Source organism: Mytilus californianus, unplaced genomic scaffold, assembly GCF_021869535.1.
Source record: "Mytilus californianus isolate M0D057914Y unplaced genomic scaffold, xbMytCali1.0.p SCAF_10, whole genome shotgun sequence".
NCBI lineage: Eukaryota > Metazoa > Mollusca > Bivalvia > Mytilida > Mytilidae > Mytilus > Mytilus californianus.
In genome coordinates this window covers 28,775,416-28,794,037 of record NW_026262582.1, presented here as the reverse complement: position 1 = coordinate 28,794,037, position 18,622 = coordinate 28,775,416, and the positions used below count along the sequence as shown (strand labels likewise).

At 33.3% G+C, this 18,622-nt stretch overlaps 1 long non-coding RNA gene across 1 annotated transcript; it reads right to left on the bottom strand.

The window, feature by feature from the left end:
- Positions 1 to 809: 809 nt before the first annotated feature.
- On the bottom strand, positions 810 to 13,917 carry LOC127717886 (uncharacterized). The gene is made up of 3 exons (XR_007989457.1): positions 13,830 to 13,917; positions 12,355 to 12,495; positions 810 to 1,701 (listed from the first exon to the last, which is right to left on the bottom strand). It is a non-coding gene; the product is annotated as an uncharacterized LOC127717886 (long non-coding RNA).
- Between the last annotated feature and the right edge of the window lie 4,705 nt (positions 13,918 to 18,622).

Here is an 18,622-nt window from a genome sequence, read left to right as displayed (position 1 = left end):
AGTATATCAAATATAAAAATGTATACCGTCAGTTGACATTCCTACTTGTTTGTTATTTAGGATCAAACTAATTCAAGTAAGCAAACAAACCATATAAGACAAGTCATATACAAACACGAATTATCTGGTTAACGTTTGTTTTTATCATTCAGAGTGTGTACCAATTCGCTATATTATTTCCGATAACTATCTTGTGTACCCTTCCGCAGCTAGTGGACTACCAGTCCCCGAGGTTATGATCAGCTCAGTAGTCAGTAATTGTTGAGAAACTAAGGTTTCAACTCGCTCAGGCAAAGTTGATTTTAGATGGATTTGGTTATCTGTACGTTCTTTTTAGTTATATAACTCTTCAATAGTTTTGGTTCTTACACATCCTTGTCTTTAAATATTTGGCTTTGAGAGTTCCTGATGAAGGTAAATCCAGAAACGTACTTCGGACGCATGAAATATATAAAATGTTGTTTTCATTTTTACGTTTTGAAACCAGTGTTTTCATTCCAAACTTTCATATTTGATCAAGATAAGAGAATTTACATGTAACGATTATTTATGAATTTGGTGATTGTCTTAGGGTAGACATTCACCAAACCGCTTTTGTGTGATTCGAAAGCACCTGAAATAACCCTTTAAAGTATTATAACAGAAGTAACTATAGTGGTAAACTTCATTTATTTGGCCATTGGTATATTCTTCAAATATTTTAAGTTAAAAATCATTCCCACTGTTGCTGTGTTAGAGACACGACAAAATGTTAAAAATGTGTTGGAAACTTCCACCGCTGTTCTTCAAACAATACAAACCATTGTACGAAAGTAGTTCAAATAAAATTTATTAAACCCTTCAAAAATTCATTTAATAACAAGATTTTTGATTCGCAGTATTTCGGACCTTATTCTTTGCTTATTTTATTATAAGTTTGAAAATATTCCAAAGTATTTGCAATGCCTGTTGTATATAGAGTTCAAGGTAAAAACATTTCATTATACAATTTACTTTAAGATAGACAAATTTATTACCAAGTTTTATTAGTCTAAGAGATATTTTATGTAAATTACATGAACATACATAACATTTACTATTGTAACAAAATAACATTAACATACTGAACTAGTTTCTTGAAATTTGCTGACACTTAAAGTGAAATATATAATAATCTTATTTGAAATCTATATAAATTGTACAATCTTATGTTCAAGCACAAATCATATCAACGGGACATGCTTTGGAGTAGGGGGAAAAGACAACATTTAAGTCAAATAAGTCCATTAGAAAAAGGGTAGCCAATTTTTTTAATTGACTTTCTTAAATTTCTAGTTGAAACATGGAAGGGGTGTAAAAGAATACAGAAGTTTTGCTCTCTCTCTCTCTCTCTCTCTCTCTCTCTCTCTCTCTCTCTCTCTCTCTCTCAATTTAGTTTTGTAGCCATACGATATTCTATTAAATCATTATCGTATTCCTCTATAAAGTCTTCATATTTTATTGTCTTATCCGTAAAGTCTTTTAACAGATTGTTTATTTCGTCTTCAGAGAGTTGGTCGTCTTCATTTGTGAGCACGTGACGTAGATGGTCTGTACTTACTTCACCGATACCATTGATATCAAACGACTTGAATGCCTCACGAACTGTCTGCGCCGAATCCATTTTTTCAAATTTTATCGACAAAATCTTCAAGAACTCATCAAAACTAATCCATTCATCGTCTACAAAAGATTTGTTCATAGATGTACATGTAACATTATAATTTGTAATCAAATATATTTCAGCTATTCAATTTGAAAAAAGTTTCATATATAACATCTTATTTTTTATCCGGAAAAAACATAACGATCTTAAATTAAGATTTTGATTCCTAAATATTTATAATATAATCGACTTCAGTCTCGAATAATTATATTTACTCAATACATTAGAGACAAGAGTAGTCGATCGATGTTCAAATCTGATAAATCAATTCAACAGAAACCATTCAATGTAAAAACAAATCTGAGGGAATCGCAAACTTCGAAGGGAACGAACGAGACGATATCCTCTTCCAAATATTTTAGTTTCTAGCGAAATTTTCTTTTCGTTCCTGAAAATATTGTTTTGTGGTTCAACATTTTCCACAAAATTTGTACATACTGCACTTCTACACAAATGGTAGGCAAAAATAACTGTTACACGCGATATTTTGCGCAATTAACAACTGGTATGATGTCATCAATTGAAGAATATTTATCTGACCTTCAAACGGTTCCTACAACGGTATCTTAAATCAACTGATTTGATTACCAAGTATGAAGGGATATGATTTATTTTTCGAATTTGCATCCATATATTCGAACATATTTATGTTTTATCACAATCGGAAAGATAATAAATTCTAAATTTAACAGTGGAGGTTTCAGTGGAAGCGTAGAGGCTGTATTCCCCCTCCAAATACCCTCCCCCCCCTAAAAAAAAAAACCCACGAATGGGAAAATATCTTTTTATTTGCATCATACCGTGACAAAAATATTCGACTCGCTAAACTACGCGCGACAACATCTTTAAAATCTTGGACAAATTACGGTCAATCGGCTTCATTCTAATACACCATAAAGGAAAGAACATGACAAAATGTAACTTCTGTCCATCTCTCAATCTAGAATGAGAAAATACTCATCTACAAGAGTCAGAATAATTCTTGTGAACTACTACATATGATTCTTTTCTCGGTGTGTCGGCGAAGTTGGACGGACGGACGGATGGACGGGTCTTTGACGGACGGATGGACGGACGCCCGGTGTGTCTATGTCCCCCGCAACGCGTTGCACGGGGACAAACATAGGAAATGAGGAAAACATTTCTCTTATAGGGTAAATTCAGTAAATAAAAATACGTCATCAGGGACCGGGGACCGCCAATTTGGGGAAAAGCTTTCTTTATAACACTGAAGTTCTGTGCTCTTCTGATTGGTCTGTTGATAGATGGATCAAACATGAGTTAAAAAAAATTAAAAACATGAATGTTGAATGCACTTAATGTTTTACTACTGTGTTGAAAAGTAATGGCGGTCAGTAAAGGAATTTAGTGTGAATCTACAGTGTTTGTAAACAAGGCCAATGTGAAAGGCCCAATAATGGCGCATGACCCTATGTTTTTATTGTTGCAAAAGATGGGGCTCGATGTGTACTTCAATTAATGATATATGAAAGCTTCTGATTTCTAAAGGTAAGCCAGGTTTAAATTTATTTCAAAACATAGATTTGCATTAAAGTCAATGGCAGATTTTTTTACTGAATTTGCCCCTTTAACGCTTCATTTTATTTCTTTTCTTTAGCATCTCCAACATAAGTTATGGGTCTAAGTAAAGCAGTAAAAAATTGATAAAATGAGTTTAGGGGAAAATTAAAAAAAAAAGTTTTGATAAAAGTGTTATATTTATATTTTTGATATTTTGATGTTATCCTCTGATTGTATATTTTGTAATAAAACGTTAACCAGCTACAATAGAGTTTGTAATTACAGGTTTCATAACGAGTGAGAATTGGATGTCGCTTGATATCAACTCAAGTAACATGAATATTTAACTTCAACATACTAATAAACGAGCCTTTGGCGAGATAAGAAACAAAATATAACTGTGTCACTGACCCAAACTACTGTAAACATCAGACATTTTTAATATGTTTGCACGCTTCATGAATGGAATGCAAATGTTTTGTACTTTATTAAAGAAAATCACAAATCTCAGTTGCCAAGGGGGAATGTCACCTTTTAACATAATGGAATGCTAAATGAATGGAAATGTCGCGATTTCGTAACACATTGCAGGATATCCCAACCTAATTTATACATTTTTCTTATTACTTTTCCATATCACACTCCGTTTAGTGTGATACGAGAAATATATCTTTGTGCGGGAAAAAGATATCAGATCACAACCATACGAGAAATATATTGATATACATCTACAGGTTAGTATGTATATTAGAAAAAAAGCGTGATCTGAATCATGGTCGACACAACACCGTGTTGAACAACATCATTTAAATGATGTTTTTTTTTTCGCTGTAGCATCGAAAGTGTGTATCATGTCCACTAAGTACGCTTGATTACAACCGTTATCTTTTCGTCAAAGCATTGGGTTTTAGGAGACGTTATATATCTTGATTTGCGCTTTTAGGGGGCATACAATGGTAGTCACTACGTTAAACAAAGGGGTAAATATCTAAATTGAAATAATTTCCATATCAAGGCTTAAATATATATATGATATACGATAAAATTAATATCATATTTCTGTAGGTAGGATTGAAAAGTATACATGAAAACACAGACGTATGGCGGGCACAATTAACTTGTCAGTCTATGGATGCAAGGATCCAGTTCACCCATTAAACATTTAACTAACTAAGAAATCAACGAACGTTAAATAGATTTTTTTCTTATCATCCGTAATAAGCTGATTGGGAACTTTCACACGTATTTTTAAACTCGGTTTAATTGTCCCATTCAGTATAACACCCGTCCTAACTCTACATCATTTTTTCTCAAAAGTAATGCATGGATTTGACAGTTTTATTGTCGGTCATTATTAAAAATCATTTCTATTCGATGTGAACAAATTTTAGTTTCATCTTTTACAAGATATTGCCGGTTCTTGAATACAAAATTATCTCGATCAATTCATGAAGCGTAGTGCTAAAGTACTCAGTCATTTACAGGATCTAGACCTATACTTGTTTCAGCGAACAATGAAACTCGACCTTCACATACAATGTATATAAGTAATTATTTATTTGTCAAACCTGTCCAGAAAGGGTGAATACTTAGGTAATTTATCATAACGACGAGCTTTTATACTTGAGATGTTGTCCGAGAATATTTTATACCTTTATGAATGAATGAATGTACAAGGTCGTTTTATTTGTTTAACGTTAGTTATTGCGTAATCCTAATGTATGTGCCGTTGTGATCCGTTCTAGTCTCTTAACGTCGTCAGCAGCTATATTAGATCAGTCTGTAGAACGGTTCTCCTGACACCTAGAGAACAGTTTTTGACAGAAGCGGTTCTTCCACAATCAAGTTTTAAACAATTCTTACATAGAATAGATTAGACAGTTCTAACCTAGAAAAGAATCGACAGTTCTAACCTAGAAAAGATTCAGACAGTTCTAACCTAGAACAGATTTAGACAGTTCTAACCTAGAGCAATGTTGGACAGTTCGAACCTAGAACAGATTTAAACAATTCTAACCTAGAACAGATTTAGATAGTTCTAACCTAGAAAATATTAGAAAGATATAACATAGAACAGATTAGACAGTTCTCACCTAGAACAGAATAAGAGAGTTCTAGCCTAGAACAATGTTGAACAGTTCTAACCTAAAACAGAATTAGACAGTTCTAAACTAGAGCAATGTTGGACAGTTCTAACCTAGAACAGAATTAGACAGTTCTAAAATAGAACAATGTTGGACAGTTCTAGCCTAGAACAGACTTAGACAGTTCTAACCTAGAACAATGTTGAACAGTTCTAACCTAGAACAAAATTAGACAGTATTAACCTAGAACAATGTTGAACATTTCTAACCTAGAACAGAATTAGACAGTTCTAACATAGAACAATGTTGGACAGTTCTAACCTAGAACAGAATTAGACAGTTCTAACCTAGAACAGAATTAGACAGTTCTAACCTAGAACAATGTTGGGCAGTTCTAGCCTAGAACAGATTAAGACAGTTCTAACCCAGACCAATGTTGGACAGTTCTAACCTAGAACAGATTTAGACAGTTCTAACCTTAAACTAGATGCCGTGTAAATATGTCTTATCACCCATAAGTCGGAGAAAGTAACAATGTAAAATCAGTTTTCTTTAACAATCGATATATATATATTCAAGAACATCTTGGTTTCGGTAACGGCAAGAATTCTTTTTTTATAAATAAACTCGTCGTAAATACATTGGGCTCTTTTCACAAAAAGTCTTACGACTAAAATTGATCGTAAGTTATACGGAAATGTTCTTGACCTACGAGTATTTTTACTCGTAAGATTTTTTGTGAAATGAGTCGCAGGATTTTATAGAATTGCAATCATCCCTAGCTATCATGGTATTACCACTACACCAGAAACCAAAGGACGTAAGGCTGTTATCAATTCTTTTTTTTTATTCATTTTGTACTTTTTGACACAAGGTCTAAGCGCTTTCTTCTTCTAAAGGGTTCTTTATGGGCACATTTTCTTGTGTTAATTTTAAGTAGAAATCAACTCTCCAATCATGTTGCTATGACATTACTACATTACAAGTTGAATAATTAATGGGTGTTGCTTGATTGAGGTCCAGTAACAAACTGTCATACATATTCTTAACGCTGAAAACAAATACACTAGATTGTTAGATTTTTCTTTGTGAGTAGACTGGGATAAAGCGGGGGACATTTGAACTGCCACTGAAAAAGAGCGTATGTTGAAATAGGACAGCAATTTAAATCGCAAGAGGCCTTCTACGATCGCCTCAAAAAGTTGTTGCATATGGTATAAAGGTGAGAACGTTGCACTTTCCCTGCAATAAGCATCGGATTTAACGTTCCCATCCCGACCGGACATTGCTGCGTCACACCACTGTCAAATGGAGACCACCTTTAACATTGGTTTGACTACTTCATGTGTGCAGGTGACCATATGTTTATAATCCAGTCAAGCCCTCGGAAAACGTGTTTAATAAAAAACGATCCCTGAGTATATCAAATATAAAAATGTATACTGTCAGTTAACTTTCCTACTTGTTTTTTTTTTTTTTTATCTAGGATCAAATAATTCAAGTAAGCAAACACACCATATAAGACAAGTCATATACAAACACGAATTATCTGGTTAACGTTTGTTTTTATCATTCAGTGTGTGTACCAATTCGCTATATTATTTCCGATAACTATCTTGTGTACCCTTCCGCACTGGTGGAATACCAGTCCCCGAGGTTATGATCAGCTCAGTAGTCAGTAATTGTTGAGAAACTAAGGTTTCAACTCGCTCAGGCAAAGTTGATTTTAGATGGATTTGGTTATCTGGACGTTCTTTTTAGTTATATAACTCTTCAATAGTTTTGGTTCTTACACATCCTTGGCTTTAAATATTTGGCTTTGAGAGTTCCTGATGAAGGTAAATCCAGAAACGCGCTTCGGACGCATGAAATATATAAAATGTTGTTTTCATTTTTACGTTTTTAAACCAGTGTTTTCATTCCAAACTTTCATATTTGATCAAGATAAGAGAATTTACATGTAACGATTATTTATGAATTTGATGATTGTCTTAGGGTAGACATTCGCCAAACCGCTTTTGTGTGATTCGAAAGCACCTGAAATAACCCTTTAAAGTATTATAACAGAAGTAACTATAGTGGTAATCTTCATTTATTTGGCCATTGGTATATTCTTCAAATATTTTAAGTTAAAAATCATTCCCACTGTTGCTGTGTTAGAGACACGACAAAATGTTAAAAATGTGTTGGAAACTTCCACCGCTGTACTTCAAACAATCCAAACCATTGTACGAAAGTAGTTCAAATAAAATTTATTAAACCTTTCAAAAATTCATTTAATAACAAGATTTTTGAATCGCAGTATTTGGGACCTTATTCTTTGCCTCTTTTTTTTATTTCATTATAAGTTTGAATTTATTCCAAAGTATTTTCAATGCCTGTTGTATATAGAGTTCACTTTAAGGTAAGAATTTTTCATTATACAATTTACTTTAAGATAGACACATTTATTATCAAGTTTTATTAGTATAAGATATATTCTATGTAAATTACTTAAACATACATAACATTTACTACTGAAACAAAATAACATTAACATACTGAACTAGTTTCTTGAAATTTGCTGACACTTAAGGTGGAATATATAATAACTATATCTGACATCTATATAAATTGTACAAGCTTATGATCAGGTACAAATCATAAACGGTGGAACATGCTTTGGCGGCAGTTTTTGGTAAAATAAGTCCGTTCAAAAAGCTATCCTGTTTTTGAATTGACTTTTTAAAATTTCTAGCTGAAACAGGGAAGGGGGTGTAAAATCATACAGAAGTTTCGTCCCACTTCTTTCAATAGTTTGATATGTCCTCTTATAATCTCTTTCCCCGTTTCGCATACTGTTACAAATTAACGCATTTGATTTTTACTTTAGACTATGTTCTATTTAACAGAATTGTGATGTTATTTTGAAAATGTGGACGAATAAGGAACTTAAACTTTTCCGTAAAACGATCGGAAGTTCTGTTTTTAAAACTCCTTTTCTAACCAATCATTTAAAGTTTTCTATGAAGTACAATGAATGCTGCAGCCTGATGTCAAGTATTTTAAATTAAATTTCTCGAATTTGCAGTTATAAAATATACGATCTTTTTTTATATTATTAACAAAAATTGGAAAGATATGCTGAAATGTGAAATGACGCAGAACGATTTGACTGTCAATTTTTTTTTTTATCTTATACAATAATCAAAGTAAGAGAATGACAGCATATATATCTCTCGCCTCTCTCTCTCTCTCTCTCTCTCTCTCTCTCTCTCTCTCTCTCTCTCAATTTAGTTTTGTAGCTGTACGATATTCTATCAAATCACTATCGTATTCCTGTATCAAGTCTTCATTGTTTATTTTCCTTTCTCTCTCTCTCTCTCTCTTTCAATTTAGTTTTGTAGCTGTACGATATTCTATCAAATCACTATCGTATTCCTGTATCAAGTCTTCATTGTTGATTTTCTTCTCTCTCTCTCTCTCTCTCTCTCTCTCTCTCTCTCTCTCTCTCTCTCTCATTTTAGTTTTGTAGCTGTACGATATTCTATTAAATCACTATGATAATCGTATTCCTGTATTAAGTCTTCATAGTTTATTTTCAGCTCTATCTCTCTCTCTCTCTCTCTCTCTCTCTCTCTCTCTCTCTCTCTCTCTCAATTTGGTTTTGTAGCTGTACGATATTGTATTAAATCACTATCATATTCCTGAATGAAGTCTTCATAGTTTATTGTCTTATCGGTAAAGTCTTTTAACAGATTGTTTATTTCGTCTTCAGAGAGCTGGTCGTCTGCATTTGTGAGCACGTGACGTATATGGTCTGTACTTACTTCGCCGATACCATTGATATCAAAGGATTTGAAAGCCTCGCGAACTGTCTTCGCCGAATCCATTTCCTCAAATTTTATCGACAAAATCTTTAAGAACTCTTCAAAATGAATCCATTCATCTTCTACAACAGATTTGTTCATACATGTTACTCATAATTTGTATTCAAATATAACACAGCTATTTAATTTGAAAAAAAGTTTCATATATAACATCTTATTTTTTTTACACCAAAAAAAAAAAAACATTGCGATCTTAAATTAAGGTTTTGATTCCTAATTATTCATTATATAATCGAGATCAGGAATCTTGTCTAGAACAAGTTATAGATATTTCATATCTTTTGAATAGTTTTGTGGTGTTTCGTAAATTATACCATAGCTTTTGTTGAAACCCCCGGCAATAACCTCACGAGACGAAGTCGAGTGAGGTTGCCGAGGGGTTTCAACAAAAAACTATGGTATAATTTACGAAACACCACAAAACTAACCAAAATATATGAAATATTTGTTTTAACCTATTGCATATGTTGTTGTTTAAAAATGTATATTTCATATATTTTTGTTTATTAACTTCAAAAATAATTTTGATAAGAATCGGTCAAATTACCCTTTTAGGACCTTACACATTAAGCTCCGCCTACTGTATAAAATACGCACGGGCTTCTGAAACAGCGGGGAAATCAGTTGGACAAGATTTTTCGACAGCGATGGATGTACATCTACATTGGTGACGGGTAACGTTACAGACTAAAAACTGTTGAAGGAATTATATGTTCTGTATGTATATGGACGCAAGATATAGTTTGAAAGATTTCTGGAACCCAGATTTAAAGTTGAACTGCAAAGGGTTAGTTTTTTTTTTTTTATTTTATCAAAATATTTTAAATTTTTTAAAGTTTTTTGTATTAATTTATAATTCTGTGGAAATTTAATTCACAAGAATCTTTCTGAGAGTTTGGATGAATCATTCCATGGTTTAATTTGTATCAGAAGCCCAAGTTGTACATTTAATTTAATCTAATTAAAAAGGATTTCAAAATGATCACGATTAAAGATCATTAAAAATCACATGTAGACTATAGATAATTTAAACAAAAGTTCACCTTTATTTAGAGTAACCAGACGCTTTCTATTCTTAACGGCCCAACATTATAGTTATTACTTAAGCAAATCGTTAAATTAAGATGTATATAAAATCGGATACGGATCCAGGATTTTGAAAAGGAGGGGAGGTCTAGCCATCCAATATTTGGAGTAATAATACGAAATATCTATGCATTTACCATATATAAAGCTTCTTGAAAGGGACATGCCTTCCCCCTCCCTCCCCCTTAAAAAGCCGCCACGGCAAATTTCAACCTTTACATGTAGCTATACAGTTGAGCCTAAGGGACTACAATCCAAGTATACATCTCAATAACCGAAAATCGAATTATATTTTCAAGTATAATATAATAATATATTTATATATACTTTTTTTTTTAAACTTTGTTCTTGAATCGGATTTTCGTTCATTTAAAAATATAGGACAACGGAGTTGGTGTATGTGGGTTCGATTCCCACCCTAGGCATTCATTTATATCGGCTGGTGCAAAGCGGGCAGTTTAGCTTAGTGGCCCCACACTGACTCTGTTGTTCCTATTTAAAAAAATTCAGGCGGCCTCGGATAGGCCTTGCTATCTTCCTTTTTTTCTTTTCGAATACCAAATACAACAAAACCATGGTATAATTGTGAAAATTATACCATAGATAGCTATGGTATAATTTTCGGTTATTGAGATTTATACTCTTGTTGCATTCCCATAGGTTACATTGTACAGCTATAGGTTAATTATACTTACTCAATACTTTAGAGACAAGAGTAGTTAATCGATGTTCAAATCTTACAAATCAATTAAACAGAAACCATTCAAGGTAAAAACAAATCTAAGGGAATTGCATTAACTTCGAACGGAACGAACGAGACGATATCCACTTCCACATATTTTAGTTTCTAGCGAAATTTTCTTTTCATTCCTGAAAATATTGTTTTGTGGTTCAACATTTTCCACAAAATTGACAACAGGTGTAATGTCATCAATTGCGGAATATTTATCTGACCTTCAAACGGTTCCTACAACGGTATCTTAAATCAACTGATCTGACAACCAAGCATGAAGGGATATGATTTTTGTTTCGAATTTGCATCCATATATTCGAACATATTTATATTTTTTTACCGCAAATCGGAAAGATAATACAATAATTGTTGAAATTATCGAGTACGATTTGACTGACAATTTTAAATCTAACAGTGACGGTTTCAGGGGAAGTGTAGAGGACGTATCTCACATCTAATTATCATTGAGATGGTCGTAATTATAAATTAACTGTTATAAATTAATAAAACTCTGATAGTTTTGAAATTCTAATGGATTTTCTACCCCAGGAATAGATTAACTTAGCTGTATTTAGCAAAACCTTTCGGAATTTTGGGTTCTCAATGAGTACTTTAGTTGGCCTTTTGAACTTTTTCTATTCGAGCGTCACTGATGAGTCTTTTGTAGACGAAACACGCGTCTTGCGTACACAATTTAAGCCTGGCATCTATAAATAGTTTATGAAAACACACACCAATCTTCATGCAGTTATAAAGGCATATTAAAATATTAAGTGCCATGCAATGCCAGGAAAATGACGTAACCGGTTTGATGAGAGATGTATATAAATTATAGGCATTTTATCTTCTGTTCTCTGCATACCATACGCAACATTCTGGATTATTGCATAAAGATAGCACACTCGGTCGATTTAGAGCTTGAAATTATGCATAGGCAATTGTCCTCTGTTGATAACTGATCTCTTGGTCTCTAGGTCTGTATTGTATTACTTGTGAGTAATATGACATCTATAAAGTTATTTTTTCAATTATTTACAATTTGAAGTGTATACATGTAGCACACCGTACATAATCTATTATTTTTGATAAGTCGATGACACGTCTAGCGAACCCCATAATGTGCATGCATAGTTTATGTTTTTTCGACAACTTTCTTTTAAATTTTAGTTAAGCATTCGACTATTTATATTTCTTCTCGTAATAGCCGAATCGGATGTTATAAAATCAATTAATCGAAGATGTGGATTCTACTTAATGAATATCCCACAATTCCTTTCATTATTATTTTTCTAATTTCTGATCACAATTATGGAAATAGTTGGCATTGTATAGTCCTCTTTAGAGTGTAAATATAATATACTAGATTTATATACTGACCGTCAGTATCAACAGCCTTAATCATTAACTTCAGCTCTTCGTCATTTGGTGCAGATCCTTGAAGTGCTTTCATAATGCTCCTTAACCCTCTCAAGTTAATCGACCCTTCAATTGCGAACAGATCGAATGCTTGCTCAAATTCTAAAATTCATAAAGTCAAATTCAATTCAGTTTCAAGCTTGCCATTTATTTAAAGACGTACACATATTGCTAAAATAAATTAAAAAAAAAAATCATTCCTTTTCTGCGTGAAGTGTGGTTACAAAAAAAAGTGGTACATATCTCTAGCGAAATGAATATAAACAGATCCAGGATTTTGATGTCAGGGGAGGGGATGCTCCTGAGAATTATTAGTTAGAGAACCTAATTTTGACGCAAAATTAGGTGTAAATTTAACTTAACACATATTGCTTTCTTTCTTTCTGGGTAGGGACAGGGGAAGCGCCCCAGCCTGAATCCGCACCTGATTAATGATGAAATAGGCATATTTATATAGTATCTCCACTGATCATGTAATAAGTACTCAAAACAAATTTCTTTCAATGATTTAAAAGCGTATTCTTGTTTGTATTATTTCACATTTGGTATACCGGCGCCTTTTATAGTTTAATTACTATAGGGTATAAGTTTTAATTTGCTCATGATTGAAGGTGACCTTTATTTGTTTGCGACCTCGTCCTTTGGTCTCTGTTGTATAGATGTTTTATTGGCAGTCATACCACATTTCCTTATTTCTATATGTATATCAAAGGCTAACCTCCAAACAGGGTTGAATGTGACCTTTTAAGATGTTTGCTCTCTCGTCCTTTTGTCTCTGATGGAGATTTGGTCTCATTGGCAGCCATACCACATTGCCTTATTTTTTACATGTTTATAATGACTAGGTATGTGCATGTCCCAAGTTAGGAAACTCGTCAGTCTGTTACTTGACATATCATCGTGCAATTTAATTAATTTTTTGTGGGTATTCAGTGGCGATTTCAGGGGTGTAAGCCCTTATCCCCCCGCCCCCTTTCGACAAAAATATTATATCATTTTTCGAATCAAATCGTTAAAATATTTCGTCTCGCTACGTTTGATACTATTTATAAATTTTCAGGCGATAACGCTCTTCCCCTTTTTTTCTCTTGCACCATGGCTACGACCCTGATATTGAAAGCAGATATTTGAAAGTCTCTGTCTCTGTTAAATTTATACACTATAGTAGTATAGACTCGGAGCAATTTAAACTGAACTTATACACTTCTGATCACTCCTTTACAATCTGATTGAAATACAGACCCTGTGTCCACGTTTGCCTTGCAAGGCTTGTAAGCGAAGCGTGGGCACAGAATCTGTATTTTAATCAAATTCACTTCTCTATTGAGGACCGTAAGTTGACCTCGAGATGTCTCTTGTGTTTGTGTCTTGTTTGGTTTGTTTGTTTTCATTGTCACATAACCCCACATCTATTTTTTATGTTAATTCTTATTTACCGGAATCAACTACATAGTATCTGTCGGCTATTGCAAAGTTAGAAACGACTTATGTTATTTACCTATGAGTAAGTAATCTTCACTATTGGTAGCCTGAAATAAATAAGTTTGATATATAACTCTAAAATCTAACAATAAAAGAGGTAGGATCAATTTCGTTATTTTTACAGATTTTGCAAATTTTGATTAAATTTTTCTATCTCAAAAATGTAAAAGACATCCTTAGTAATTCATTCTGGTTAGCGAAGTCATTCAATGCAAAAAGAATTCAAAACATGAAAATTTTGCATTTTCAATTCAAATGTCGCCAACTAACTTTTAGTGCTAGATAGCATATGGTAATATACATAATAGTTGAAAATGTATAAATCATAGGATAAACTCGTTACTATTTACTTTTCAGTAAATCTGACAACTTTTAGATTTTGACGTTGTGAGTGAAACAAAAACATAGGAAATGTGCCCTACGTCTTAATGAATTCCTATTAATTATTAAATCCAGATTTAATATCATCTATTAAAACTGCGATACGCTCATACGGTTGATTGATGGTTGTTTAACGTTCAGCAGCAAATGTTACAGACGTTATGTCGATACCATGTCAACACACTTCTCTTTGCCCTATACCTTCAAACTGAGTCACAATTATAACGTGATTACCTAGGAAGACATGTCACCCTATTCCGACAATAAATAAGGATTCCGAACTGGCCAGTACTGAGGGCCAGTGTTAACTTTGCTCCTACCTACAAAAACCACGTGCACTGAGGAGAAACAGTAAATGCTAATTTTTAAGACTTTGGATTTGTCAGGCTTGAGATTGAAGTCTTCTAAGCTTATGGCTAATATAGATTTCATCTTGTTATTTTGAAAGAAACTAAGAATTACTAGTATGCAATTGTTGAAAAATAGGCGTCCAATTTTAAATGTTGACATCGTACTTTTTCAACTCTAAAAGTCGATTGTTTCATATACTCCCACAGTCAGTCCCTTAAGAAAAACAAAACAAAAACAAACAAACAAAAAAATAAAATAATTCTACAACTTGAACAATCAATAACAAAATCTACCCGACATATATTAATAGAGGGTCTGGATGGGGTTTACAGAATTTAGAACAAAGGCCGGACTCTCCTCTTTTGATAAGTAGCCTCAATCAAATAACAAGATAAGAATACTTATTGGTAGAATAATGATTAAAGCTAACTTACCATGATCTACAATGTTTCCAATCAATTTTTTGAAGAAGGAAGTAAATTAAGTAATACTTTCACTTTCGATTTAACATTATGAAGGATGCAGCGTACTACCAATTTTGAAAGCAATTCAAATAAAACAACGGTGGACTATGTATAGTTTTTTATATAGAGTCCCGCGGTTGCGACCAATTGAGTAAAAAAATATAACACAATATACAATTGCAGTATATGAAATAAATTGAAGGTTACTCCTGTTCAGCCTACTGTTAAATGAAATTAAAAAAATAATTCATATGAAGTATAAATTAGATTATAAAAATAATCTCGAAAATCAGCTTTGCTTTATTTGATAATTAAACTTTGATAAATTTTTTTTTCAGAAACCTGTAACATATATTAATGTTGAAATCAGATTGCGACTTAAGGTAGTCTTGGCTGAACTCAAGTCGATAGGTTTTTTTTTCTTACCCAGATTTGGTATCTACCATACTATTTTATCATTATAAGATCATAATAAAAGGTGTCACCACTCTTCTTTTTTAGCAAGAGAATATGTAAAATTCCCTTATTGTATGAGGCTTGTATAGAAAAATTAAACACAAATATGTGAAAAGTAAGAAAACTGGAGAGCATTTTGTATTACATCCCAGCTCCTTTGTTCTACCAGGGGTGATCTGAGCCGGATCATCCCTACCAGATCAACCCAGCTTAATGTTCTTTGTTTTGCATGCTTTTCTTTGTTTTGCAACATTTTGGCGGGGATGCCTAATCCACAATAAAACTTAGAATTATTCTTATAAAGGATAGAATAAAGACACACTTTCAAAATTTATGTAGAAAAATCCATTGTCTATGCTGGGATTCGAACTCAAGACCTTTAGCATATCAACCCACGACACATACCCCTACACCAGGACGACTAAATACTAGTTCTCAGTAATTTAATATATTTAAAGGCAGCAAGATATTTTCATAAGTGGGGCGAGTTGGCAGACCTTTATTCAGTGGGATTTTAACTCTTTTCATAAATAAGGCGAGTTGTCAGACTGATTGTTTAATGGGATTTTACCCTTTTTCATAAGTGGGGAGAGTTGGTAAACAAGAGTGGGGCAATTTTTTAGAAAGTGGCGATTTAGTGTGGGCCGATTGGCCAGTGGGGCGAGTTAGCATTGTTTTATATTTAAACGTCGTGTTCGGGGGTCATAAAGGGTATATATTATATATTATTAATTAACTACACTGTTATTGGACTTATTATGATGAAAACTGCCTATGCAATATAAAGGTGTCAACTCGGCCAATACAGAATAACTCGGCCAATATAGATTTTTTTTCTGTATTGGCCGAGTTCTGATCCGGCCAATACAGGATTTCGGAACGTCTCTAGTTTTTAGATCGAAAGTCACGATAAACACAAACTGAAAGTAAACAGTTGTTTGGAAGACGCAGTTTTCATTTACTCACCATAAACATGCTGAAACGTTCAGTATGGCATATATTTCAGGCTAAAGAAGGTCACATTCATTTAAAAAGCATTTTGAAAGCAGACGATGGAATTATTTCAGGTTTGGGGAACGAGTAGATTATCACAAAGTTCATTTCTTGTCGACCTCATAATTTCACGATGGAACAAATCGATTTACTCAATTACTGTTTACTTTCGCTTCTCATGTTTTGTAAACTGTCATTAATTTTAAACCCGAACCAGGCATATGAATTCTGGAAGGGTGACCTGTAATTGTGCAAATCTTCGTTCTTTGGTCAGTTGGCTTATGGATAGTTGTATCATTTTCAACTCCTACATTATTTTTTTTTTTTAGATATATTCAATTTGTTTCTGCATAACACATGCAATGGCAGTACCTTTCCAATTACTATTTATGTGTTGTGTCTAAATTTAAATTATAACACTTTATAGTGACTGGAAAGGGTAGAAAAATTCATCAGATGAGAAAATGCTGAAGACACCTGGAAACGGCACCAGATCATTAGATATTGCATCTTATAAAAAGAAACTGTGATTTTGATAGTTCCACTTCAAGGTAAAATGTTTATCTCTTGTGAAATGAAATTAAAAAAATATTGTAACACTGTAGTTAATTAATAAAGATACTATTACGTGTATTTCTGTATTGGCCTTGTTATTGGTCCTCGGCCAGCTGTATTGGCCTTCGGCTTCGCCTCAGGCCAATACAGCAAGCCTCGGACCAATAACAAGGCCAATACAGAAATACTCACGTAATAATATCATAGTATTATATAAAGTATATTGTAATGGTTGTGTGGCGTTCTAAACTAGATTTTATGAATTGTAAATGGTTTTTCGTATAATCTAAAACAGCTGGGATGTAAAATAGTTATCTTACACTGACACACCGCGTCCTCATAGGATAACTATTACAGAATTGAATGCTTCTTTCTGTAATCTTATTAGGGTGTAAAAGCGTTGACCGAAGCACAGTTTGCAAGGTACGTGTATTAAGCGCGGAAGCATTGTAAACAAGCATATGCATAAAATTAAAAATAATAGCAAATGTTCGTTTAATTTACTATGAATTGTTGTGAAGTTGCCACGAGAAGCACGTGCTGTCACGAATGTTGAACGTTGAGAAATACAATTTGATATTGGAATGCCTCGCGATTGCTTTCAACCAATCAAAATCACAGATTCTAAAAGATACTGCTGAAGCCCGCCTCCGTGTGCGGAATTTTTTCGCTGCGTTGAAGACCGAATGGTGGCCTTGGACTGTTTTCTGCTCTGTGGTCGGGATGTTGTCTCTTTGACATACTCCCCGTTTCCATTCTCAATTCTATGTAATGCTCAATTCTATGTAATGTTATTATTTTAAAACAACATTCGAAGAAAAAGCTTTCATATAGTATTTTCAGGGGAAATTACCACATATTGTTTTTTCTCGTTAAACAGTAAATTCTAGTTGTATTACCTCCCATGTAACACGAACTATTTAAATTCCTGTAACCAAAACACTATCTCTCCATATATGTGTAGACGAAACGCGTGTGAGGCATACCAAATTATAAGCCTGGTATCTTTGATGAGTTTTATAAAGTTTCCCTGCGATACGAAATTTATCTTTATATAAGCATGTGCACGGAGCTTCATTGTACATTTGTATGCTATAACCTTTAAACAGACTTATTAAGAAGGGATATAGTTACGATACTGTTGTCAGGTCATTAAAGATTGCATATTTTGGCTTTAATATTGATTCACTTATAGGGTCTTTGCATCGGAATTAAACATATTTATTCTAAAACCAGTTGTTGGCATGACACGGGTTATGTTCTTCTCATATATTTTATGATGGTATAATACTAAACCCCTAACAGGAGGGATTGTACCTGATATTCATATGATGAAGACATAATCTTTCAATCAGTTTAATTGAGGTCTGGAGCTGGCATGTCAGTAACTGCTAGTAGTCTGTTGTTATTTATGTATTATTGTCATTTTGTTTATTTTCTTTTGTTTCCTATTCTGACATCGGACTCGGACTTCTCTTAAACTGAGTTTTACAGTGCGTACTGTTGTACGTTTGTTTTTTCTACATTGGCTAGAGGTATAGAGGGAG